This window comes from Schistocerca nitens, chromosome 3, assembly GCF_023898315.1.
Source record: "Schistocerca nitens isolate TAMUIC-IGC-003100 chromosome 3, iqSchNite1.1, whole genome shotgun sequence".
Classification (NCBI taxonomy): Eukaryota; Metazoa; Arthropoda; class Insecta; order Orthoptera; family Acrididae; genus Schistocerca; species Schistocerca nitens.
In genome coordinates this window covers 559,940,788-559,965,947 of record NC_064616.1, presented here as the reverse complement: position 1 = coordinate 559,965,947, position 25,160 = coordinate 559,940,788, and the positions used below count along the sequence as shown (strand labels likewise).

General features: G+C 43.1%; 1 protein-coding gene across 2 annotated transcripts in view; it reads left to right on the top strand.

Annotated features, from left to right (window-relative positions):
* The window catches only part of LOC126248465 (epidermal growth factor receptor kinase substrate 8-like protein 2), a 217,871-nt gene that overhangs the window by 1,634 nt on the left and 191,077 nt on the right, over positions 1–25,160 (top strand). Inside the window, exon 1 of one of the 2 annotated variants that reach the window (XM_049949471.1) lies at positions 15,217–15,341. The exons of the other annotated variant lie outside the window; for it this stretch is intronic. The gene's annotated coding sequence lies outside the window, so the exon portion shown is untranslated. Of the gene's footprint in view, positions 1–15,216; positions 15,342–25,160 lie in introns of those variants that run through there. 2 annotated transcript variants of the gene reach the window in all.

The following is a 25,160-nucleotide window of genomic DNA, read 5'->3' as shown; positions in this document are numbered from 1 at the left end:
CATAAACTGCGTCTATATGAAGACACTAGCGTGCGACTTAAAGGATGCAGACGCTACAAATAATTTGTTTTGTGGACTGGACGTGCTAATGTTTAGCTACAAAAAACTTTGGGTTGGAATCCTGTCGGGAAGTCCACAACTTTATCTAAAGAATTTACATATTTCAGAAAAAGAAGCTGTGCTTAACTGGATTCTCTTTAGACCACCCACTCCATAGGTAGCTCAGGTAACCTCACAACTCTCGGAACATTACATGATAAACGTAATTATTTGTCCTGTAATGACAAACACCGCATGCATGAATTACAATCTGTTTTTTAATTTTACAGAAGACATTGAGTTGCTCTCCTAAAAAGATATCTATTGACAAACTATCAGAGTAGCAAAGGACTTAATGAGACGCACTTATGTTTGCTTTAGATTTTCATACCTTTTTCTTGATCTCATCGACATAGCCCTCTTTCTAGATGTTACACAAAGGATAAAAAGGACAAGAGAGACAGTTCCATCCGAAGCTAGACAGTAATAATTTTTTATAAGCGTTGTAGGGAATGAAGTTATTCCGATCTTACTAACAGCCTTCTTGACTGCTATTTTCAAGGGCTGTTTAACAGAAAACAAGTACAATCAGACGAGGGGCAGATTTATTTGGCAACTCATAAGAAAATATAAAAAGATATATCTATTGACTCATGTTTTGCCACCACAGGTATTTGTCGTAAGGTTCTGTCTCGCTGATATAACCAGGAGCTCTGGATTAGCACCATGGGTGCACTTAAGTATAATCTTTAAATTTACCAATATAGGTGCTCTGTATTCGTTGTCTATGTCATTAGAAGTGAAAACTCTTAATACCTCAGAGGCAGAAGACCCGAACATAGTTCCTTCCTCTAATATGTTACGGTGAATTACCAGCCATGCTTCAAAGCTGACGTGAATTTAATGAAATTGTTAATGATTTCCTGAAGAACATTTCGCCACACCACCAAACACAACTTCCAGCAATCGAACAGTAGTGAGTTGTGGTGGCCCAGTTACAATACGTCTTCCAAGCGGGTTCCAGATATATTCAATAGTATTCCAGTACGCTGGTCGGACCTTTCGAGAGATATCTCACTTTTTAGTCTGTCGTTCACCAGCTGAGCTCTGTGCTGACAGCACCGTTGTCCACAAAAAGGAAAGGAGCGTAAATAGCGGAACGACAAGGGAACTCATCACTGTATCACTGTACCGAGCAAAGAATCTCTTCACCTGACATGGATGTCCTTTCATCAGCCAGATCTGATTCCTGCCCTCAATGTCCCTCTGTCTCGAAGATATTGGTATATTTGACACACTCGTGTGGCGTTATTGCACTCTCCATATGTAAATGCAATAATTGGTAACCTTTACACTAAAATACTTTTAGCAAGAAAACAAAACACAGTTACATTCGGCGTACCTAATCTGCCGTGATCCTCATCGTGCACTACGGTTTTAAGTTAATGAAAAGAGTACACAGGTCTTCGAGGTTTGAGGCCACTTTCGGGAGGATGACTGTGGACAGTTGCGGTTGACATTTTGCGTATTGTTGCAGTTTGGAAGAGTCCCTGCAATTGAGCTGCATTCTAACAAGGGAACCTCCCCATCGCTCCCCCCTCAGATTTAGTTATAAGTTGGCACAGTGGATAGGCCTTGAAAAACTGAACACAGATCAATCGAGAAAACAGGAAGAAGTTGTGTGGAACTATGAAAAAATAAGCAAAATATACAAACTGAGTAGTCCATGCGCAACATATGCAACAATAAGGTGATAGTGAGCTCTGGAGAGCGGTGGTCCCGTGGTTAGCGTGAGCAGCTGTAGAACGAGAGGTCCTTGGTTCAAGTCTTCCTTGGAGTGAAAATTTTATTTTCCCGTAGTTATGATCTGTCCGTTCGTTCATTGACGTCTCTGTTCACTGTAATAAGTTTAGTGTCTATGTTTTGCGACCGCACCGCAAAACCGTGCGATTAGTAGATGAAAGGACGTGCCTCTTCAATGGGAACCGAAAACATTTGATCGTAATGTCATAGGTCAACCGATTCCTCCACAGGAAAACACGTGTGATATATTCTATACGACACAGGTGACGGCATGTGCGTCACATGACAGGAATATGTTGTCGACCCACCTAACCTGTACACTTGGCGAATGGGTAAAAAATTCTTCTACCTTGCCCGATTTAGGTTTTCTTGTGGATGTGATAATCACTCCCAAAAAAGTGATGAAAACATAAAGAGTTTGTGACAAACTGTAAATAAAAAATTAAAAGTTTTTTCTCGAGGGAAGACTTGAACCAAGGACCTCTCGTTCCCCAGCTGCTCACGCTAACCACGGGACCACCGCTCTCCAGAGCTCACTATCACCTTATTGTTGCATATGTTGCGCATGGACTACTCAGTTTGTATATTTTGCTTATTTTTTCATAGTTCCACACAACTTCTTCCTGTTTTCTCGATTGATCTGTGTTCAGTTTTCAAGGCCTATCCACTGTGCCAACTTATAATTAAATCCGAGGGGGGTGCGATGGGGAAGTTCCCTTGTAAGTACTACTCCAGTCGTCTCTGAGCAGGTCACGTACTTTCCGAATACTTCTCCTTGTTTCAAATCGAGTCCACAGCCACGAAATTACGCTTTTTGATATTACACCAGCATTTGAAATCTCGCTGTAGCTGACCAATTTCCAACCTACCAAACACCGTATCACAAGTTATAACATCAGTATCCCGCAGGCAGAGACCAGATTGAGAATAGTAACTTCCGTTTCTTCAGTACAAGGAGCGTGAACTGCTACAGATGTTGAGTGACTTGTTAAGACAGGTTCTGCATCGAGTTTCCTCTCCCGCAGAGCCCAAGTGACCCTCAGTTCGAAACTTTAGCATCGAAGTATCAGACCCATCGACGCGTGGCAGTCCAAACATTTTTTACGAGCGGTCATTGTGGTTCTTTTTTTTTTTTTTTAATTTTCCCACATGCCGCAGCTGAATTGTTCGAAAAAACGCAATTCTTGGAATGATGGTATGTGAAGTACACTGAGGTGACAAACGTCATGGGATGCACATATACAGAGAGCGGTAGTATTGCGTACACAAGGTAACGCGTTGGCGGAGCTGTCATCTGTACCCAGATGATTCATGTGATATGGTTTCTGACGTAATTATGGCCGCATGGCGGGAATTAACAGATTGTGAACGCAGATTGGTAGTTGGAGTTAGACGCATGGTACATTCCATTTCGGAAATCGATAAGGAATTCAATGTTCCGAGACACACAGTGTCGAGAGTGTGCTGAGAGTACCAAATTTCAGGTACTACCTCTCAATGCGAACAACGGAGTGCCGACAACCTTCACTTAACGACCTATGGCAGCGGCATTTGCGTAGAATTGACAGCGCTAACAAACAAGCAACAGTGCGTGAAATAACCGCAGAAATCAATGTGGCACGTACGACGACCGTATCTGTAAGGTAAGTGCGTGAAATTTGGCGTTAGTGGACTATGGCAGCGGACGACCGACGCGAGTGTCTTTGCTGAGAGCACGACATTGCCTGCAGCACCTCTTCTAGACTCATGATCATATCGGTTGGGCGCTAGACGACTGGAGAAACCGCCGCCTGGTCGGATGAGCCCCGATTTCAGTTGGTAGGAGGTGATGGTTGGGCTCGAATTTGGCGCAGACCCCATGAAGCAATGGACCCAAGTTTTCAACAAGGATCTGTGCAAACTGGTGGTGGTTCCATAATGATTTGGGTTGTGTTCACCTGCAATAGACTGGGTCCTCTTGTCTAATTGAACCGATCATTGACTAGAGATGGTTATGTTTGGCTACTTGCAGACCATTCGCCGCCATTTGCGATGGAATTTTTATGAATGACAATGCGCCATGTCACCATGCCACAGTTGTTCGCGACAATTTAAGTGAATGGTTTGGCCAGCCAGATCGTCCGCCATGAAACCCATCGAACATTTATGGGACATAATCTAAAGGTCAGTTGGTGCACAAAATCCTGCACTGGCAACAAAAAAATCGTTCTGAGCACTATGGGACTTAACATCTGAGGTCATCAATCCCCTAGACTTAGAACTACTTAAACCTAACTAACCTAAGGACATCACACACATCCATGCCCGAGGCAGGATTCGAACCTGCGACCGTAGCAGCAGCGCGGTTCCGGACTGAAGCGCCTAGAACCGCTCGACCACAGCGGCCGGAGCACTGGTAACACTTTCGCAATTATGGACGGCTGTAGAAGCAGCATGCCTCAATATTTCTGCAAGGGGACTTGTCCATGCCAAGTCGAAATGCTGCTCTACACCGGGCAAAAGAAGGTCCGACACGATATTAGGAGGTCTGCCATGACTTTTGTCCCGGGTTCGATTCCCGGCGGGGTGAGGGATTTTCACCTGCCTCGAGATGGCTAGGTGTTTGTGTTGTCCTCATCATTTCATCATCATTGATGAAAAGTGGCGAGATTGGGCTGAGCAAAGGTTGAGAATTTGTACGGGCGCTCATAACCGCGCAGTTCAGTTCCCCACAAACCAAACATCATCATCGTCGTGACTTTTATCACCCCAGTGTATTCCTGTTGGCATACGAAGATACGTCGATTTGAGTTTGATGTCATGTTGACATCAAGGCAATTAGAGAAATATTACGAGCTGTGTTGGACAAGAATATTGTTGTAAATCGCTCATAATCTTGTTGAAAGAAGCATCGCCTGAGTCATCTTAACTGATCTAAGAAAACTATGGCAAATCCAAACCAGGACGGCCGACGGGTGTTTGAGTCTTGCGACTCACGAATACAGTGCAGTGTCTCTATCAACGCGTCACTTCGATCCCACGCGGCCGGCCGGTGTGGCCGAGCGGTTCTAGTCGCTTCAGTCTGGAACCGCGCGACCGCTACGGTCGCAGGTTCGAATCCTGCCTCAGGCATGGATGTGTGTGATGTCCTTAGGTTAGTTAGGTTTAAGTAGTTCTAAGTTCTAGGGGACTGATGACCTCGGATGTTAAGTCTCATAGTGCTCAAAGCCATTTGAACCATTTGATCCCACGCGCTCCTATGAAAGTTGTTTAAACGCAGCTTGTGTTAAATTTTGTGCTGGGTCTGCGAGGCATACCGTAATTCTTCAAATATCTTATTTCGCAACATCGTCTGGATGGATAGCTCTGCAGAATAGGACAAAATTCATTTAAAGTTATCATATTGGCTCGACAGCGTAATATACAAATTCACATTTTGTGCTTATTATTTCACATTAACTTCAGGTTAAATAGTCTGCAGTTCAATTTGCATTTAGTTGTCCTAAGGGCGAAATTGAAGGATCACTTCGAGGCACGGCGCCTTCTTATTAATCATTCTCGTCGGCGTGATAAATTGTAGAGGCTATATTGTATAAAACGTTACAAATTTGAGAAATATTAAAAGGAACTAAAATACTACCAGGAGATCCTGGAGTGAAAGTATACACTGTGCCGTTAGATATACATTAATTCGTAACTTTAAATGTACTGTACGTTTCTTCTCGCTTAATTCTTTTAATTTTAGCGAAACCCTGTACAGAAGCTCGTGGCGAGATTGAAAAATTTATATTTTTTTCCATCATGTATTCAGGCAGTCGTTAACCACTGATGTTCGAATCCAAGCCAAACTGCTTTAAATGTTCACAAATGCTTGACCAATGGAAGTGCGTCATGGCGGTGCAGAAAAACCTTTACTGATAGACGCGTCAAGATAGACGTCAAAGATCCCGAGAAAGATTATTTACGAAGTTTCAAGAATTAGCATTAAGTGAAAAATCTAAGACTATATTATAACCCCTTACGTATCGTTCACATGGGGGCTACAAAGACAAGGTTAAACTAATCGCAGAACGCAAAGAGGTAATTAAGCAGTCATCCTTCCCGCGCTCCTTAAACTAATTGACCAGAAGAAACCCTAATAAGTAATACAGTGGGAAGTACCCTCTGCCATGCATTACACAGTGGTTTGCTCGAGTATAGATGTAGACGTACGCAAATAATTATTTTTTACATATTTAGTTGACATAGCACTGAAAGTTCGAATGCAAACGGTTCTATGAAATACATACTGATCTATTTAGAAGACAGTCATAGTAATGTCACGTTGAAAATTCAGACCCATGTTCTTAGGCGAGGCTTGAACGCAGGTCCTTCGCTTCTCAAGGCAACGAGATGGTCCCTAGAAAAAGTTAGAGTACCTTTTGAACAAGATTTCCCCAGTGTCTCATGGAGTGAGCGCATGTGCAATTATCGATGATGATCAATCTGTCGAATGGGGACATGAATTTGGCCGCTTCATTGGTGTTATTCGAGAGGAATAGATTATGTGTCGAAGCGAGTTTCACCCTTTCCTTTCTCTCTGTAATCGTCATTAACAACACAAACATGAGCTGTATGTTTATGGCCGCAGTCACATAACACTGTTAATTCAAATGTTGATATTGCTTTGAGGGCGTAACACTACGTGTCTCGGACGTCTTCATCTGGTAGCTTATTTGCTGAAGCCAAACACATCTGCCGGCCGGGGTGGCCGAGCGGTTCTAGGCGCTACAGTCTGGAACCGCGCGACCGCGACGCTCGCAGGTTCGAATCCTGCCTCGGGCATGGATGTGTGTGATGTCATTAGGTTAGTTAGGTTTAAGTAGTTCTAAGTTCTAGGGGACTGATGGCCTCAGCAGTTAAGTCCCATAGTGCTCAGAGCCAACACATCTATATGCCGTAAAATAATATAAAACTTATCCTAACTTAACTTTGTCTAGCAGTATGTTTGCTATTGCTGATGTCTATTGTTTGTTTAACATCAGCAGCTGGGTAGATTCAACTACTGCGCAGGTCATGAGGAAGCAGAGACTGGTGTTGCATTAATGAATTCGTGGCGTGATGTCGTAGCACTACACACGCTTTTTTTAATCACTTCCGCGGTTTTCGTAGGCGTAGATACTTTACAGGACATTGTTTATGTTTTGGCTCAAAGATGTATAGTTTTCGCTGCTTCCTCATGGTGAGTGCACTTGTTGAATGCACCCAACCGCTATTAAACACAGGAAAAACATCAGCAACAGCAAACAACCTGTTGCAATAGGTTAAGTTGTAAAAGAATTACTGAAAAAAAAAGACATAAGGTGATGGACGAAAGCTCGAAACACGTACTGCTATGCCCATATGAGCAATAAGAATATTTGAATGAATGATGTTATGTGAGTGACTGTACCCATAAACATATAACTACATTTTAGGTACGGTAAAGGACAAACAAGAGTCAGAGTGACTCACAGTGACATTGAACGTACTCATCACAAACACCTACGCTGGACAGATGCACTTAGCATACAAAACTCTAACTGCCTTTCCAATTAGGCGGATGAACATCCTCTCCTGGGCCTCCCAGCTTTGCGACCTTATATTTACTGCGGCTCCACTGTGGCGAATACGCCATCTTCATAGAGTGTAGCTATAATACAGTGTTCTTTCGATTATGCTTGATGTACTTTTCTTGAGCTTTGTAACAGTCTACCATTGTGATAGAGAGGTAAGAAGCTTGTCATCCAGAAGGTGAGTGTAGCCCTATCGATGGAAGTTTACGTTAGTGACAAGACATCCCGTTTCATTATTTGCCACAGATACTACATAAAACATGACAACCAAATCACCTGATAGATCTCTGCCTTGTAGACGGCCGCTGTTATAAACTTCATGAAGATTCCAATAACCTGTACGCCGGGCATAATTACTTTTAAGAGACAGTGACTCGTTTATAGCTCAGAGGACTTTTCCCCGTGACCGAGGAAGGAATGAAGATTAAGGTTTAGTCTCGAGATAATTACAGATGGAGCACAAGCTCTGAGTGGATGAAGAATGTGCAAGGAGATCGGCAGTGCCCTTCTCAAAGGGACCATCTCTACATGTGCCTTAAGTGATTTAGGGATTGTAGCAATATTTTTGTGGTGGTAAAGCGAAACCACGAAAACGGGAATCTGATCCGTCCGTGACTGAGGCCTCAGAATGTTAACAGTGAGAAGAATCTTTTTAGTATGGGACGGCCAGTTGAGGTCGCGGCGGTGAAAGAAACTTCCCTAATCCAATCGTGTCATAAACAAGAAGGAATCTTGCTAGCGTAGGGTTCGTATTTTAGTGCATGCAAGTCTCCTGGATCATATTTCAATATTTCCAACATTATAGTATGAACTGACGACAGAGCAGTGTGACATCTTCGGTTAGGCTAATCCTATAGGTTTTTCTCTCTCTCTCTCTGTGTGATTGCTCTGTGTGCCAGCTTTTGTTTTTACACGACTAACTTTCATTTTCGTATTCATCCTTGAAAACACAGTCATAGTGCTGTAATTCGTAAACAGTCTTTACAGTCATCCATGGTAAACAGTTACACATCTATACCTTATGTACACAAGGCAGAGGAAGTTATTGGCAAACCTACTAAAATATAACCTTGCTATACGTGCAATGTGTAAATTGTTAGTTTATCATAACACGCAGTCACTGAGTAGGCGGTCTGACGTTCAGGTAGAACGAGGTCTTTTTTTTTATTACTCCGGAAAGCTGCTTGAAATTAAGGCAACAGATAGGTTTCAGTTCCAAGTAATGTTGGCCTAGGTCCACAAATAAACGCAGTGACCACTAAACGTCGCTTGTCTGTTTTAAGACAACTTCAGCTGAAATACGAGGAGGATGCAATGTTACGTACAGTGTGTCTGAAATGGCTGGACCCTTAACAGCCGTTCCAGTGCATGACTGACTTGCATACCAGCCACAGATTGCGAACTGCTATTGTATTCCCCTCACCTATCGTGGTCATACATAATGTGATCTGCGGTCCTGCGAAAGTTTAATGTGATCTGCGGTCCTGCGAAAGTTGGCACGAATTGTCTTCCTTCACTTTATCTACGTTTTAATCACTGTATTTACGTTTCACGTAGGACATCACTGATTACTTTGACAACTATGTATTTCAAAAGTCAAGAAAATGGGTGATTTCGTACATGCAGACTGTTTTCCTTTCGGGGGCGGATGGGACGTTTGAGAATAGAAGCTAGAACTGAATGCGAATTCGTGCATGAATCTATCACCGCGAGTATGCAAGTCAGATTTAATATTTTTTGTATGTAACATTTAAGCTTAACAGCTGGAGAGTCATGTATATACTTGTACTATAACTTATGGAGAATTTTATTCCCTTTATCCCTATGAGTACTCTTTGCGCATAGACTTGAATTTAGTGATAAATTACGGAATATGTTATATGAAGTCAAAATGGATTTTGCACCCGAGGCTTATATATACACCGATGAGCCAAATCATTATGACCACGTGTTTAATAGCGTGTTCTTCCACTTTCCAAACACAGTACAACAGCCATTCTGCTTGGCATGGATTCTACAAGTCCTTGACAGGATTGTAGAACTATGTCGCACCAGGTGTCTACGCAAAGGTCAAGCTATTCCCGCAAATTATGGGCACGGAGCTAGTGCACTATAATGCCCCTCAAGCCACTGTAGCACGATTCTGACCTTGCAACACGGATAATTATCCTGCTGGAAGATGTCATCGCAGTAGTGGGAGGCTTGAAGCATGAAGTGATGCAAGTGGTCCACAATAATGTTAACGTAATTCACTGCTGTCATGATTCCTTCGTTTACCACACACATCCCATGAGAAGCCCAACTCAGTGTACCCCATAGCATAATTCTGGCCTCATCGCACTGCAACTGCAGCGCGGTGCATGTTTCGTGCAACCATTTGCCTGGATGACTGTATGTAAGGAGCCAACAATCGACCTGGTGTAACAAGAAATACGATTCATTCTACAGGCGACACGTTTCTATCGAGCCACGGTGGAAACTCAGTGATGCTGTGTCCACTGCAATCATAACTGACGATGTCGTTGGGCCAACACAGGAACACGTAGGGGTCGTGTGTTTTTGAGCTCCATGTTCAACAATGGCCTTTGACAGTGTGCTCCGAAAGTTTTTGCCTGCAGCAGCATTGTACTCAGTCGTCAGATCTGCCACAGATCGCTGCCTCTCCTGGGTTACACAGTGGGGGATCCTCCGACTTCTACATTTTGTGATGAGACGTGGTCGTCCAACACCATTCGTCCTACTCGTTATTCCACCATCCTTCAACCACTTTCCATTGGTGCTCACGAAAGTAGCACGCCAATAGGCGACCAGCTTCGCCGTTTCAGAGACTCACGTTTCGCTGTGGCCGAGTGGTTCTAGGCGCTTCAGTCGGGAACCGCGCTGCTACTACGGTCGCAGGTTCGAATCCTGCCTCGGGCATGGATGTGTGTGATGTCCTTAGGTTAGTTATGTTTAAGTAGTTCTAAGTCTAGGGGACTGATGACCTCGGATGTTAAGTCCCATAGTACTTGGAGCCATTTTTGAGACTCACGTTTCCAGCCGCAACGCCACAACAATGTGCCATGTGTCAAAACCGCTTATATAAGTGTATTTCGGCATTTACCGGCCGTATCTTCGCTATAATGACTGCCCAATCGTCTCTCGTCCTATTACATTCTTTCCTTACTGCGTCACGTGCCTGCAACACCACCAGAAGGCATTCATCCTCGCCGTGGGCAGTGATCATAATGTTTTGGCTCATTGGTATATACCACTCGCCGCCTTCAGTTTTAAGAAACCCATCATTGTTTTTTTTCTTTTATTCTCTCCTTTTTGGGCTGCTATGTTTTGAAGAATAAAAAGCGCGTACTTAGTTGCACTTGGTGGAACATACAGTAGTTGCACCAGTTTTCTCAGTTTGATGTAGGGGGTAAAAATCGTTCGTTAGTGCAACCACCATGTCGAAGAACGTGATCCTGTTAGTCACGAGTTGGGGTCGCACGCTGCCGCGCGCCAACTTAATCCGTCAAGTCCGACTGGACATGTGGGGCGCCAGTGCGCCAGCTTCCCCTCTTGGCACTAATTGATGTGGCGAATTATAAGTTAAGGAAGAAGTCTCCTGCGTGTCGTGCGCTGCGGTCAGTGCACAACCTGCTGCGGAGAGATTTGCTCTCAGCGTTAGCGGATACCACATTAACTGAGCCAGCTACGCTACTTAGTCATTAGGTAAGTGTGGTTGCTGTTTGAAATTATTGTGAGGGAACGCCCACCATCCGTATGGTAAAATTTTGATGGAGCAAGAAAGCTGAGACGCTATTCTCTAAATGGTAATGTGGGAAGTCTGTGTAGAAATTTGATGGAGTGTCCTGTACCTTCATCATAGGTGGGTTTTAAATACTCGTATAAAGACATATTAATTACCAGAGTGTTTAGAGCTATGGAAGATAATGTAATCCCACCCGAAAAAAATATTTAGATGTCCATGCTGTACGGACAATTCAAATATTACGTTTACCTAATTAAAGATATCTATGCCTAAATTAAAGGGATTTTCTGCAGTTTTTAATCAGCGATTCGTGTTTCATCACAAGTTGTACGGAAGTGTCACCTGTCGTCACAAAAGTCGGATGCTGCCGAAAAACTGCATTTGCATGTTAAGTCAGTCTTGTTCACGTCGTTTTCGAAGGAAGCAATCAACGCACGAAGCTAGGAGTTTTACATCAGGGTCATTAGAAACGGGGCATTAGCAAAGTTGCACAAGAACAGAGAAATAAATCGGGCCTGGGGTAATTAAAGGAATTCGCCTTAAGTGATGTTTTGAAATCAAGGGCAACCCACTTCAGGAAGGCCAAACGGAGATTCGAAGCTTGCTCCTCTGGAATACGAGTCTGTTGTTTTAATCAGTGCGTCACCTCGATCAATGTAGTCTTTGGGGAAAGTAGGGAAAGAATATTTTCCATCCACGTCGAACATCTTTGGGATATTAACATTAACTATCTGTTACAGGAAACACAGGAAGGCGTAAGATTTGTTGATATGTAGGTGATGGTAAATGATAGGGTACAGCATAGAAGTTGTCGTGCTTGAGCGTGGAAGCATGTTGAAGTCGCGTGCAGAAAGACGGCATGACATACTGGGCCGCGTGGGATTTAACTCTTTAAGGAAGTCGCACTTCCAGTTTTTCCGTTTAAAAACGTCTGAACAACTAACTGAGCAGCCGAATAGAGGACTAGTAACCTATCGATGAGAATGCTAAACAAAAGCTGTACCGGCACTGATGCGTGAATAGATCTTTCTCCCCTATTTAAAGACAAAGAATTCAAATATTCGGTATCACTTGCATCGACAGTGTATGTGTGTGTGTGTGACTAAATTAATAATGGTGTTAGTTATGTCCAGCCGCAGTTCTTGAAGTATTTGGACTGCTATGAACAGAGACACAAGTCTTATTCGTCGCTTTAAGTTTGATTTTGCTAACTTGAAGAACACTGTGTATTGTGCTTCGTCACGGATAACACATGTTAGTTGAAATATTTTTATTTTCCGTCTCTTACAACCGCACACACAGTTAGCAACGTTGAATCTGATAGTTTTCGAGATCTTATCACTTAACTGAGTGATGATCGGATCAGAAGATTTCAAGAAATCGAAGTTTGTTCCCCTTATGATTCAGTAATATCTGGGTCGTTTGGTTTCACAAATGGCGGAGCTTATTCACCGCACGCCAAGACACCTGCGCGAAACGCATCACATTCGTTGGCGCTAGCGCATTTGGTTGATTGACGTAGGTAGCAGTGACATATATGGTCCGAAGGGATAAGTGAAGCAAAGGCCAGGTGCCACTTGCAGCGACTAACTGATGAGGGCTAAGCCCTAGAGGTAGGAGCACCATGTTCGGGATGTAGGGAATTTGTACGGCTGGCAATGAAGTCTCTGCAGAGCCCCTTCGAAAGCTGCTTTCTTTAGATGGGACGATATAGTCTCCTCTGTAGATTCGTCTAACAAATTGTTTGTCAAATTTGACATTCTAGTTGTAAGGGTGCGGTGAAACTGAATAACACCTCGAAAACACTACTAAACTTGCACATCTTCAGCGACGATTGCTTTAAGAGTTTTTCTCAAATTTGAACGGATTAGCAGACTGTTGCTGTTAGTTGTCTGAGGAAGCCAAATGTTTGCAGTTCTCTATCACTCGATAAGAGAATTCCCGAATTCACTTAGAGAGCACTTCCAATGCGGTAACTATAAGAGAGAGACCCTGGTGTGACTATTGTCCCCTTAGCCTTTGCAAATTAATGCGCACTTCATTGCCCCGTCAGAAACGTGTCTGCTTGTTCCTGTATTGAATTTTGATGTTACTTTAGGCAATCAGTGTAACTGTCTTGTTATTCGTTGCTGATCGTGTTGAGCGTTACGCTGTTCGTGGTGCATCGTGATGCTTCAGCTAAGTGTTCTCGGTGAATTTTCTAGTAACCAAAGCAGCTGAATCCAGTATGATTCATCTTTCAGACGCAGACACGCCTTTACGCTCTCAGCCTTGTCGAAAACCGCGTAGAGTAAGTGCACCTGCTTGGCAAGGTGATTCTTCAGCGAAATCTACGTCCAGTGTTTCCCAGGTCCTGTTTTCTTGGAATAATCTGGTCGGTACTGGCCTTGGCCTGGACATCCTGATTACACCAAAACCTGAAAAAAGCCGGAGGTTCGTATGTTGAAAAATTTGTGTTCGTACTCTTTTCTTTATACAGTGAGTTAACCTTTGGGGAAGGAATAGAGGACTTATAAAGAAGCCAAAAAGTACAGATACACATATGGTCAATTTATTTTTTTTTCCTTAGTCACAAACAATTTTTTGTTGTCACAAATTTGCTTCGTTTCGTTCTTTTTGTTTTAATGTATCCACCTTGTTTCTGTCGGGTTTCTTTTTTCTTTTTCTTATATTGTCTCCTGATGTCTTAATGAAGTGCTTAAAATGTCCACCATCAGCTCTAATACAAACTTCTAAACGCCGCATCTTGGGTTGTCTTACCCGCTCCCATATTCCAGATATCTGCTGTATGGAACACGGTGCACGATGAGGCACCACCTCATTTTGCTCTGCTCGGCTTTTCCCAAATAGGTGATCTCAATCCATTGAATTTTTATTTTTGGAGGTATTTAAAGGACATAGTGAATTCAAGACCTATTGCGAATGTTGACACACTTCGCCAGCGTGTTCAAGAAGGATTTCAGCAGATACAGCAGACAGTTGGAATAGGGGAGCGAGTAAGACAATCCGTGATGCAGCGTTTAGAAGCTTGTGTTAGAGCTAATGGTAGCCATTTTGAGCATTACATTTAACTATCAGAAGACATCGTTTGAAAAGGAACAATACCTGTAGAACCAAATTGTAAATTTGAAAACAAAATGGCGGAAACGAAGCAAACGTGTAACAACAAAAATGTATCTGTAACAAAGACAATAAAAAAATGCCCACACGTATGTATGAACTTATTTGCTCCTTTTTAAATCCAGTATCCATTCCCCAGAGTTTTCCCACGTATTAGGTAATACCCTGTATACCGTACTCCAGTTGCGCAGAAAGATCTCAAAATTTAAGGAAGCTGCCACTATCGACCAGCTTTCTGTTTTAGCCAGTATTATGTAGCGAACCCTCTAGTTTTACACGCATAAAGTGCAGTATGAGATTTTCCGTGTGTATAAGGGCACTTTCGACGGCACATATAACGTTTGTGTGATTTCTATACAGTATTCCATTCTCTTACTGGAGAATGCTCGTAATCAGCACGACTATTCTTGCTGTACCGTGATGGGGTTTCAGTGCTTTCCGCGAAGTCAATGGGATGCCGAGATGATTCCTTTTCAGACAACAAACAATATGTTTACCGGTATAAGGGCTGTTTCTCTTTCTATGATGAATCACTAAACTCAATTCGGTAAAAATAGAATGTTACAAGTTGTAAAGTACCATTCTTAGAGATATATGCAGTTAGATATAAAGCGCTCTTCGCCTTAAGAAATGCAAGCAGTGACACAAGGCAAGATGAAACGTCTAATTCATTCTAAGAGTCCTGCTAAGTGCTCTTGTAGTCCGCCCACAGACAAAGCTCTCTGTCCTTATGCACATATTATTCGTATACAATCCGTCATAAAATAATCAAAGTACCGTAACCAAGGACTGCTTGATCAATGCCAGAACTTGGTGCATATGATGACCACAATGGCGAACGTCGTTTAGCGGATAATGCTATCAGCATTACCGGATCAATTTCATATCTCAGATAATATATCTATAAGCTCAAGCGTAAGTCTCCATATCCGCGTGAAATGCTACACGAGTAACTTATGGACTGAGGCGTAGGTTCAATTAGCCGTACTGTTTATCGGTGTCTGTTCTGTCTCCCACGTCCGGTGCAGTTCGAAGAACTTCGAATATTTGTGCGCGTGATGGTGAGTGATATGAAACTTTCAACATTGTTCAGTCATTGCCGCTAGTTTCACATCATTACAAACATGCATCATTCTTCGACACAGTCTTATTAATTCATGTATTAGAAGAAAAGTCTTTAGTATATATGCAAGTCCTCATTCCACCTCTGGCGTACGTTTTCAGAAGAAAAGCAACATTTCGATGGCCACGGATGGGTTAGGTTAGGTTAGTGTTTTTTAACGTCCCGTCGACAACGAAGTCATTAGAGACGGAGCACAAGTTTGGGTTAGGGAAGGATGGGGAAGGAAATCGGCCGTGCCCTTCCAAAGGAACCATCCCGGCATTTGCCTGAAACGATTTAGGGAACTCACGGAAAACCTAAATCAGGATGGCTGGAGACGGGATTGAACCGTCGTCCTCCCGAATGCGAATCCAGTGTGCTAACCACTGCGCCACCTCGCTCGGTGATGGTGACGGATCTTAAATGAACAACACGGCATCATATTTCAGACTTATCCCCTTCAAATGCAATCGAATTTGCTTTGAGTTAATTGTGCGTAGATAATTTTTAGAGTGCCTGCGTATGATATAGTACTGACTGTATTACGCCTTATTCCGCCCGTTCAACTTTTGCGTACGTGATGAAATCGAGTTGGTTGTTTACTGAAGTTCCCAATCGAAACTTATGGTCTAACGTAAGTTGCATGTTCCGATACTCACTCTCCAGCTTTCGTCAGCTGCTCTAAAAGGTTAGAATTTAGCAACACACTAATTCTATCTGCGTTTGAAACTCAATAGGTGAATCTATGCAGGGATGTTAATCGTCAAAACAGGTGTAACAAATTTACAGAAGCTGTGTTCTACTTATGCACTTGTTCTGATAATTAATGTGTGGGATGGGTGGGACGAGACGATACCAAAGATAAGATTATGTGGTGTTAAGACGCTCCGACTCATGGAAGAAATCTATATCCCGAGAGTCATAAACAGCATGATAACGCAGCAACGAGCTGTATAACCCACACCTGCTCAGGTTTGTGCATACCCATTTATAAGCACCCAAACCAACTAGAAAACGTATATTTCCCCAGCTTACTGCTTTTTTACCCTTCTGTCAGTAAATTTCAATTAAAAGCTTTTTAAATAGATGAAGGAGGTCAGACATTAAAGTTTCTTTTGGGCGGTTTCCCGACGGCGTCAACAATATCGATTTGAGTAAAATTCCTTTTTGTGTTCCGCTGAATCAGTCTGTATAGTTAACAAGAACTAAAAAAAGCCTTCGTTTCCAGAAAAATCGATGTAGTCCTTTTCATGCCGAAGAAACTGCAGCTTCATTGTCCCGAAGAGTCCCGCAACACATCTATATAAACGTCGGCTTTTGTTTTATGGTTCTTTTTTATGTTTACCCAAGGACGCGATCTAATGTCCAAACATTTTTTGTTCAGATTGAAGCTGATCACAGAGGCCTACATATTTATAATAATAATGATGTTTTACGTCCAGTTGGGTTTCAAATCTTTAAAAGTATACCATTTTTGCACGAATTTAAACTTCTTGGTGGAATGAATCACTAGCAGTTATATACGGAGCAAGGTGACGCTATGATTATCCTATTGAAATCGGTCTGAAATGCATTTGTAATTTTGGTTGTTCATTGTCTCTTGAGGTGCAAAGTGTTGAGGTACAACCTGCGCGATCTGCTGTTATGAACGAAAGGAAATAGCCGCTGATAACCTCGGTGGTGAGTGCTCGTAAACTCCACACACACACACACAGACACACACACACACACACACACACACACACACACACACACACACACACAACGAAAGCGGTGTTAAAGGGAGGAGTCAAATGGCCAGTCAGCTACATGTATGTGTTTAGAACCCTACAAGTTCTGTAATGGTTTATTATATTAAAGATAGAGTGCTTTATAACAGTCAGATGGCCTCACAGGGAAACAATCCTGTAGCCACTTTTGCAGAATGTGATTGCTAACGATATGCTATTGTACGCTTCAGTTTTATTGCCTTTGTCGTATGTCTCGCATTATATTCGATAGGTGAATGAGTCGTTGAAAAGGTCGATTATCGAATCCTGAACATTTCCAACCATAGCCAGACATCCAATCGCCTAATCTACTACAACTTCTTCACTAGGTCATGATCGTGAACGAGCATTTGGGCGGTTCGAAGCCGGTGAGAGTGCCACTACTGTGGCCACAGTAGTGTGCGTGCCCAAAAGACCACTGAGTGTGCAAATGCTACGCGAAAGACGGACCAGCACACCGCAAGAGGATCGATACGTAGCTCTGGTGGCGAAAGGGAGCAGAGGTATAACTTCTAGACAGATCGCTGCAGGCCTTGCAACAGACACTGGTAAACGTGTCTCTGCTAGAACCATTTCGCGGCGATTAAAAGAGGCTGATTTGTATGCTCGGAAACCTGTTAAATGCTTCCCACTTGAACCACGCCATCGTCGAGAAGGGGTTCGTCGGTGTAGGAAACATGTTGATTATAGTCAGCAACAGTCATGTGCTCCGACGAATTCTGCTTCACTGTGGCAAGTGATTCCGGCCACCAGTTAGGGCGGAGAGATACAAGAACACGTTACACATCACAGAATGTTCATGAGTTTCACCGGTATGACCTAGGCGCTATGTGTGAGTAGGCATTATGTACAACTGCCGAACACCGCTGCATCTCTCTGCACGAGATACCGTTAAAGTACATCGATGTTGTAGGGAGATTATTCTGGATCGTGTTCGTTTGCTTAGGGTTGCGGTAGGTCCAGGCTTTGTGTTTATGGACAACGATGCCCGCCCACACTACACCACTGAAGTGTCGGACACCCTGGAAAGTGAAGATATTGAACGTATGGGATGGCCTGAGTACTCATCGGACTTAACCCTATAGAGCATGCTCAAATGGTTCAAATTGCTCTGAACACTATGGGACTTAAAGTCTGAGGTCATCAGTCCCCTAGAACTTAGAACTACTTAAACCTAACTAACCTAAGGACATCACACACATCCATGCCCGAGGGAGGATTCGAACCTGCGACCGTAGCGGTCACGTGGTTCCACACTGAAACGCCCAGAACCGCTCAGCCACTGCGGCCAGCATAGAGCATGCCTCGGATACTCTTGGCAGACGTGTTTCGCAACAAACACCCCCTCTCCAGACCGTTCAAGAACTGAAAATCACCTTGAGAGAGGAGTGGTACAATATCCCCCAAGGACTCCAGAGCAGTTTGGTAGCCAGCATGAATAACAGGAACAAAATGCCCATCAGTGCTCAGGGAGGGCATATTCCTTACTGATATGGACCTATATGTTGCATATCTGACCAATGTCAAACATGATCGTTATTTATGTCTGTTATCCTGCTTTCCAATGTTGTGAAATCTACCATTTTTCGTTATAAATACACCACTATACCTCTATTACGTATGTACTGTGTTTCATGTCGTCCATCATTGCCTGTGATCATTCCTGTCCAACAGTGTCTCTGATCCGTATCAATTGTCAAGCAGTGTGCATATTAAGTATAGTATGTCGCCGATAGAAGCCAAGGAGAAGGACTAGAATGTTCAGTCTAGAAATGAAATGTCATCAGTCAAGATTTCTGTTCAAAGAACGTAAGTCATGTAGTTTTGTTTTATAAACAGGTTTTATAGAGCCAGTTAGCAGTCACAATTACAAAACATGTAACTCAAAAGCTCTGTCTATTTACACTAAATGTTTTTGTATTTGTACGTCTGTCTTGTAACAAGGTCACACCTCGAAACATTTTTTAGTATTAATATAATATGAGCTATATAACAAAGAATTGTCATCGCCGGCCGCTGTGGTCGAGCAATTCTAGGCGCTTCAGTCCGGAACCGCGCTGCTGCTGCGGTCGCAGGTTCGAATCCTGCCTCGGGCATGGATGTGTGTGATGTCCTTAAGTTAGTTAGGGCAGTCGTGGACTGTGCGGCTGGTCCCGGCGGAGGTTCGAGTCCTCCCTCGGGCATGGGTGTGTGTGTTTGTCTTTAGGATAATTTAGGTTAAGTGTTGCGTAAACTTAGGGACTGATGACCTTAGCAGTTAAGTCCCATAAGATTTCACACACATTAAAAAAAAAGTTAGTTAGGTTTAAGTAGTTCTAAGTCTAGGGGACTGATGACCTCAGATGTTAAGTCCCATTGTGCTTAGAGCCATTTGAACCATTTGAATTGTGATTGTCAGCTGTCCCTATAAAACCTATTTATAGATTGCAGAAAACAGTCACAGTCGAATAAAAGCCAACATGGCTATAAAATGATATTTTGAGGTAATTAATGGGTCTTTAATCGTCTGCGGGGCGAGTGAGGCCTAGTCTTGCTAGATACAGTTTGCAGTACAGTGCCCTTAACGCATGGAAGATACAAATACTAAAATCAGATAATTCGGCTGAGATGTAAATACATAAACGAACGATGGATCGCAATTTCTCTATTTTTTCCTGTGGCACATTATACATCGTATTGCATTGTATTGTTCCTGTACACGGTCCACGACTGTTTGTTCAGGGTTTTTGTTGATTGATGATGTTGCGCAACCACTGCACAACGGGGGTTTCCTAGCAGTTTCCTAGTTACATCTGAGCTATTATGAGGGCAGCTGCAAACCTTTGACTGCTTCCTCTCCTACCATGTTCAGCGTAACAGAGTATTTTAGGGCACAGTCTTTTGTCTCTCTTCCTAGTCGTTCGACTTATGTTCTTCCGTTATCTTTTGAGGAGAGGTTCATTAGCGTTTATGTAGAGCTACCTAGTTTACCCCACATTTTGCGAGGGCGAAACTTCGAGCCGTAGTGTACAACTCTGTTGGTATACCCAGCTGTTTACGGTCTACACTGTAAACTGAGTTTTCGATATTCTTGTCGGCGGCCGTCATTGATATTCGTAGCCCAAGTTGAGACAACGCCAGAAGTGTTCGGCGTCAGGCCATTCTCACACATTTTTTCCTGGACGACTGCCACCCGGCGGTGTTAGTAACACTGTACGTGAACGAAATCTCAACTACACTTCTATGGAGGGGCCCGAAGAACACACGTTGCAGTATTAAAAAAATTTCAGATAGCGTGATTTAAACGCTACAAAAGTAAATATTAAGGCATTCACATGAGTGTGAGTTGGCTTTAGGCGCACCAATTTAAAGATCTTATAGAACACAACACTGAATGTTTGACGAATTCTTTTTTATCGTCAGTCATCTTAAGGTGGAACATTTTCGTTGAATTTTTAACTGGATAGTGTTTCCTGTTTTGATAGAGACTATTTGTGTTTTGAAGAATAGGGTTGTTCATACAAGTAGTGCCAGTGAACCAATCACTTGGAAGATTTTAAGTGGTGTGTCAGGAGAAAGCAAGTGTAATTTGATTCATGAATGCGTCTATTTAATTTCTGTTCTCTGGAAATACTGGTTACGAGATTATTGTGCTGACATCTAAAATGCTTCTTAATATTCGTACAAAACTGGCAGGCCCATGGTAGAAAACCATTTATACACTGTAAGAGGCAGTGAACCAACAGTGATTCAACACATGGCAATAACCCTGACTCGCGATATCTTCTGCTTTTGCCCGTCCGAGTTAGGGATTCGTCCCTTACGTTCTCTACGGCGACATGACCATAGAGTGGACAAAAAGGGAAGAGATGAGTGGAAGGGTGGAGAGAGATGCAAAGAAGGACAGAAACAGAATGTACCACACCAATCTAACTTTAAATACCGTCAGTCTTCGAAGGACTCTTCTCGCTTGTTGTAGTATGTCCTTTCGGCATGAGAGTCGGTTCGCCGAGTCAAAGAAGAAGGGAACTAAAATTCACTGTGAAATGCGCACCACGATACAGCTAGATAGTTTTTACCTAAATAGTGCAATTCATAATAGTTTCAGGAAAAAAGTCCGATAGCCATCCGACGATTAAACGCACAATCTTTGTATTTGATTTATGACATTTAACCGAGGAGCTATTAAGACACATGAAACACTTATAACCAAATAAAATAAAGACTTGAAAATATACTAAGACGTGCTGTAAAACTTGGTTGTTACACCAAATCCCCCAATCTTGTTTCCGACCATACCACGATTATTACGTGTTTCACAAAATCGGTCGGTTAGCCGCAGATTCTTTGGCTTTTCTTTCCGAATCTGGAAAAATAGGAATATCTGGACTCCCTCTAATGTGGATGACGCGCTAAACAGTAAACACAGCGTTATCCAATTCGACACACACGCTTCCGGATCCTTAGCTTTTGTTGCCACCTGCCGGGCGCTTAAACAGCGTTCCTCACTAGACATGCAGCAGAGGTGTCTGCAACACCTTTGGGAGAGAATGGAATGCGCATCATGAATGAAACAAACGGCGTCGCCAGAACGACGGAGGTGACTAGCAGCGAGAACGAAGGGAGCCCTTTGCACCAGCGACGTTCACTGTTGCAGAAGAGTGGTAAAGTGGAGAACAGTACAAACTACCAGTCGCTATATTACGACGGTTCCTTAACATAGTTGTTTTACTTCTTCTTACAAAGTCGTTACAATTTCATTGGCTGGACAGAAATTTTTTACTAGTATTGTACGCTAACTTTACTTTTGTGCTGGTCAACAATGAGATGAAAAAGCAGATATGAAACCAACATAAGCACAACGCTTAAAAATGTCACTCGCTGGAAATATCACGCTAATGCCGTTAAAACCGCCCTCACTGATGATTAGCTCACCTGGAGCTGCCAAATTAAAGGGATGTTCATTGTTACGTTTCACCTGCTGTTTCAAATAGTCACAGACAGTTGGGTGCGATAGCATGGGGTACTTGAGTGTTCGTGAAACCTACGCAAACACAGCTGTAGTCATCCTGGAAGATGGCAGCATATCATGAAGATGCTGAAGAAAGGGAAACACTTGGTCATCAAGAATGTTGAAATAAACTTCCTCGTCAGTGTTCACGATAACCTGAATTAATAGGCTCAAGTTATGGTGCGAAAAACATCCTCAAAACATCACAGAATCACATACGGCCCCAAGGACTCCATTCAGATACTGCGGGTTATACGCCTTGGACCTTCGGTGCACTCGACGCGTTGCATCACTTGAAATGAGGTGAAATGGTGACTCGCCAGACCACATTACACACATCCAGTCAGCTACTGTTCAGATTCTGTTTTTTGGTCCGGTGAACATGTGCTACTTTACACTACCTGATCTCTAGTTCCCGCACATTCCTATGTAATGCGGAATTGAGCACCAGTTGCCACGAGAGGCGGACCAGGTAGTATAAAAGGAGGCGAGGATTATTGTGTTGCCGGCCTGGGTGGCAGAGCGGTTCTAGGTGCTACAGTCTGGAACCGCGCGACCGCTACTGTCGCAGGTTCAAATCCTGCCTCGGTTATGGGTGTGTGTGATGTCCTTAGGTTAGTTAGGTTTAAGTGGTTCTAAGTTCTAGGTGACTGATGACCTCAGAAGTTAAATCCCATAGTGCTCAGAACCATTTGAACCATTTGATTATTGTGTAGTCACTAGAGAAGCATCAAAGCAGAATGGGTCGGTCATCGAACTTGGTCTAGTCATTGGATGTCACCAGAGTAACAAAGCCATCAGGGACATTTCTACCCTTCCAAAGTTGCTCGAATTTTGGTGATATGATTGTGAAGTGGAAACGCGAAGTAACAACGGCAACTAAACCAGGGTCAGGTGAACCTCATGTACTGACGGACAGAACAGTCGAACGTTGTGGAGGGTAGTTGTAGAAACTCGAATGAAATCAATGAGTTCCTAAGTGCTACCAGCAGTCCAGGTAGCAAAATAACGATGTGTAGGGGGTTAAAAAAGGTGGGGTAAAATGATCGAGCTGCTCCTCATGAGCTACACATTTATACAGTGGAAGACCGGAAACGAGTGATCTGGAATGGTGGATCGCGCTATTCCCTGTGGCGCATTTAATATAAGGGTTCGGGTTTGGCGCATGCCTGGGTAATGTTACCTGCCGTCATGTGTAGTGCTAACACTGACGGACGGAGGGGATGGTGTTACGGTATAGAGTTTTATTTCGTGGTTAGGGCGAGATCCACTAATTGCGCTTAACAAAACGACAAATGCGCAAAGATATGAATATATTTCACAGCATTATGTACTGCGCACAGTAGAAGAATAGCTCGGAGACAGTGATTGTATCAGCATGACAATGCAGCCTCTGCGAAAACATCATCTGTGAGGCAGTGGTTTATGGACAGTAACATTCCTGTAATGGATTGGCCTCCCCAGAGTCTCGACCTGCTACATCTTTGGGATGAGTTAGAACGTCGACTTCATTTCAGACCCCGGCTTCCAACATCACTACCGCCTCTGGTTTTGGTTTTGATCGAAGAATGGGCTGTCATTCCTCCACAGACATTCAGACACTCCATTGGAAGTGCCTCCAGCAGAGTTGAAGCCCTCATAACGGCGAAGACTGAACACACCCTATATAAATGCGCACTAATAGGTGTATGAATACTTCAGATAGTGTATGTCTCGCTGTAAGCAATGGCATTTTGTGAGGTACCGACTCCAGAAGTCCACTGCATGCATTTCTCTTCACAATGTTCTCTCGAAAACTGACAGCAGCAATTCGTATCGGCGTTGAAACCAATTGTCACTGACAAGGTGCGACAATCGACTCCAGTACCTGTCGATTAGAATATTTCTATTACCACTGTTCTTACGCCGTGTTACATGGCTCCGAGTGGTGCATCATTCCTTGTAGACACGTCGGAGAGTCCTCGTTGATACACCAATGAATCGGGCAACTTTATTCTCGGTGTGGTGATGGGCACATGCAGTAGCAATAGCTCCTTTCTGCCATTCCGTACGTCTCTACGTCGGCCAGTCTTACTGCACTGATACCATACAACTGCACATACACACTACATCACAGTCATGACATTTCGGCAGTGGTGGGTCACACAACCGATGGTACCAGTTATACAGGGTGTATCATAATTAATGGCGTAAAAGCATGAAGTTGAAAGTACACGATACTAGAAGCAAAAAAGTCCCAGTAAACAAAGGGGCGGAAATGCATACCTTAAGAACTACGAGCAATTTTTTGTCTTCGATACTGTGAAGCCAGTCTCTTCTACTGAAAACTCTTTGCTTTCCATATTTTGGGAAATGGTAATCTTGACAAAAACAAGAAAAAAAGTCCAATAAACATGTGCTCTAAAATGCATATGTTTACTGAGACTTTTTTGCTTCTAGTATCGTGTACTTTCAACTGCATGCGTTTGCGCCATTAATTATGATACACCCTGTATACCATCTACAGCACCGTAACGCGATTAGTGTGATCTTTTGGGGGATGACTAATATTTTGTCCAGTGAATTTACTTAATCATCTTATCAGCATTTTTGTATCCACAGGATAAAGAAAAATTCGAAACTGCTTCTATACGTAACGAGGGGTCCAAATAGTGCAGCATTATATTTATAGAACTAGGGAAACTTTGCAGTACCTTTCACCTTTCGATCACACTCATAAAGTTAATTGTTTCTAAGTATCTTCTGACAGCTATGCACGTTCATCGTTCCATGCCTGTGGTTGCTTTTCAGTGGTAGAAAATGCTGCTTCTCTGAACCGACTGCACACTTTAGCGCCGAGTGAGGCACCACAGTTATTGAGGCACTTGATTCTCATTTAGATGATCGGTATTTACGTTCCTGTGCGACCACGCAGTTTTAAGTTCTCCCTGATTTCTTTATACTACTTAAGGCAATTACCAGGTTGGTTCCTTTGCAAATAGCACGTCCGATTTCGTATTCCAACCTTCAGAGTGAGGTG